This window comes from Fukomys damarensis, unplaced genomic scaffold (genome assembly GCF_012274545.1).
Source record: "Fukomys damarensis isolate Sample0158 unplaced genomic scaffold, DMR_v1.0_HiC HiC_scaffold_39, whole genome shotgun sequence".
NCBI classification, from domain to species: Eukaryota; Metazoa; Chordata; class Mammalia; order Rodentia; family Bathyergidae; genus Fukomys; species Fukomys damarensis.
In genome coordinates, this window is record NW_022900951.1 from 6,589,471 (window position 1) to 6,592,467 (window position 2,997).

The 2,997-nt window shown below is 38.8% G+C and overlaps 1 non-coding gene across 1 annotated transcript; it reads right to left on the reverse strand.

Annotated features, from left to right (window-relative positions):
• Positions 1–2,439: 2,439 nt before the first annotated feature.
• LOC117284847 lies at positions 2,440–2,541 on the reverse strand. The gene has a single exon (XR_004515919.1). It is a non-coding gene; the product is annotated as a U6 spliceosomal RNA (small nuclear RNA).
• Positions 2,542–2,997: the final 456 nt, after the last annotated feature.

A 2,997-nucleotide genomic window follows, 5' to 3' on the forward strand; every position in this document is an offset into this window, starting at 1 on the left:
GGTCTTGGGTCAGGATGTGCACATATGCCTGAGATAGGCTACCTCCTTCCACAGGTCCTAACCGCACGGTAATGAACAGAGGCTGGGATGTGAAATGTGCCAACAGGAGCTGGGTAATCTCCAAGAATCATTGTTAATAACTATATTCATCACACTGTACAATAGGTCACTGGAGGGCTGGGGATTCAGCTCAGTGTGCTGCCTGGCAAGCACAAGGTCTTGAATTCGATTCCCAGGACCGAAAGAAAAAAATCACTAGAGTTCATTTCTTCCTCTTGAAATTTTGTACCTTTGACCAATTGTCCCCCCACACCAGCTCTTAGTAACCTCTGTTCTCTTCTGTATTTCTGAGTTCACATTGTTTAAGATTCCACATGTAAGAGGGATTATGTGGTATTTGTTTTTCAGTGACTGGCTTCTTGCATCTAGCATAACATCCTCTTGGATCACCCATATTACTGCAATGGCAAATTTTTTTCACTTTTAAAAAATGATGTCTATTTGTGAATACATATTAGCTATACAAAACAGTTCTGGCACATTCCTACATGCGTATAACGTACTTTGATTATTTTGCCATCCATTGCCCCTTTGCTCTTACCTACCTACCTCTCTCTCCTTTATTCCATTCCTCTTCTTTAATTGTGTCCCATCTGTTTCTCTATCATCTTGCCCCTCTCCCTCTCTTCCCTCCCCTCCCCCATGTCTCAGATTTCATAGGTGATATAAAATAGGCAACTTTTACTTAATCAAGGTCAGCCTTTTTTTTTTTTAACTCGGGTCCTTGCGCTTGCAAGGCAGGCCACCGAACCACTGAGCTAAATCCCCGGCCCATGGTCAGCCTTATTTTGTGTAACATGCTGGTCTCCAGTTCAACTCATTTCTCTTCGAATGTCAAGATTTAATTCTCCTGTATGGGTGAATAATGCTCCCGGTGATACCTCATTCTCCTGAGCCTTTCCCTGTTTGACAGATACCTTGGCTATTCCCATGGCTTTGGCTTTTGTGAACTGCATTGCAGTTGCCATAGGTATGGAGGTGTCTCGATACTGTTCTGATTCTAATTCTTTGAGGAATATACAGGGGAGTGGTATAACTGGGTGAAATTGCAGCTCTAGTTTTGGCTTTGTGAGGATCCTTCACACCGATTTTCATAGTGGCTGTACTAATTTACATCCCTACCAAAAGCACAGAAGAGTTCGTTTTACCTGCATCATTGCCAACATGTATTGCTTTGTATTCTTGATGACAGCCATTCTGCCTGGGGTGAGATGGAATCTCAGTGTGGTTCTGATTTACATTTCCCTAATGGCTAAGGATGTTATTACTTTGTCCATCTACTCACTGGCCATTTGTCCTCCTTCTTTTGAGAAACATCTGTTCAATTGCCCTTTTATGTACCTGGTTATTTGATTTTTTTTTGTTTTTTTTTAGGTTTTTATCTATATTATAGATATCATGCCTCTGTCAGAAGAGTAACTGACACTGATTTCCTCCCATTCTGTGACCTGTCTTTTCATGCCACTGATCATTTCCTTTGCTGTGCAGATGCTTTCATGTAGCTCTGTTTGAGGATTCTTGCTATTGTTTCCTGCGCATTGGTGTCCTGATTCAGGAAGTCTGTGTCTGTGCTAATGTGTTCAAGGGCCCCCCACACCGCATTTTTTTTTCTAGTTGTTTGAAAGTTTTAGATCTTTTCCCAGGGTCTTTACTCCATTTGGAATTGATTTTAGTGCAAGGTGAGGGACACTGATCCATTTTCAATTTTCTATATGTGGATATCCAGTTATCCCAGCACTGTTTGTTAGAGTCTTTATGACAACCTACGCTTTTGGCTCCTTGGTCAATAATCAGATAGCTGTGTTTACATTGTTGTTGTGTCCTCTACTTTATTCCATTAGTTTATGTGCCTATTTTGAGTCAGCAATATGCTGTTTTTGTTCCTATGGGTTTGTAGTATAATTTGAAATCTGACACTGTGATGTTCAGGATCACTTTGCCATCTCTGGGTCCGTTGTGCTACCACACAAGTTTGAGGATTGTGTTTTCTAGTTGTGTGAAGAATGCCATTGGTATCTTAATGAGGTTGCCCTGAGCCTTTCAGTCGTGTTGCCACTTTACAACTATAATTCTGCAGATGCATGAGTAAGGGAGGTCTTTTCATATTCTAGTGTCTTAAATTTATTTGTTTTTGTTCTCAAATTTTTATTGGAGAAGTCTTTTAGCTCCTTGGTGAGATTTATACTTAGGTGGTGTTTTTTTTTCTTGAAGCTATTATGAATGGAATTGTTTTCCTAGTTTCCCTCTCAATGGGTTCCTTGTTGATATATAAAAAAATCTCAATTTTTATATGTTGATTTTGTATCCTGCCACTTTTGAGAATTTATCAGAGCTAAAAATCTTGTGTTGGAATTCTTAGGGTCTTTTAAGTAGAGGATTAAAGAATACAAATATTTCATGAATTTACATGTCATTCTTGCACAGTGTGCTATGTTAATCTTCTCTATTGCTCCAATTTTAGTATACAGGCTGCCAAAGTACACATTATTTCCTTCTTTTTGAGGATGACTAGTAAGTACTCCATCAATCATATCTTCATAACCTGGCTCATATGAATAGTGCTGCAAACAACTTGGGCATGTCAATATCTATTTGATGTAATGATTTCATTTCCTTTGGATATACGGCATGTAATCTAATTTCCAGTCATTTGGCAGATATATTTTTAATTAATTGAGGAAGCTCCATATGTTTTCCATAAAAACTGTACTAATTTACATTGTTCAACAATGGTGTGTTAAAGTTCCCTACATTCTAACCAGACTTATCTTTTGTCTTTCTGCTAAGACCCATTCTAACCAGTTTGAAGTGATATCTCATTGTGGTTTTAATTTGCATTTCTCTGATTATTGGTAGCAATGAGCATTCTTTACATACCACTGGCCGCTGGCTTGTCTTAGATTGAGAAATACCTATTCAGGTCCTTTGCCAATGATT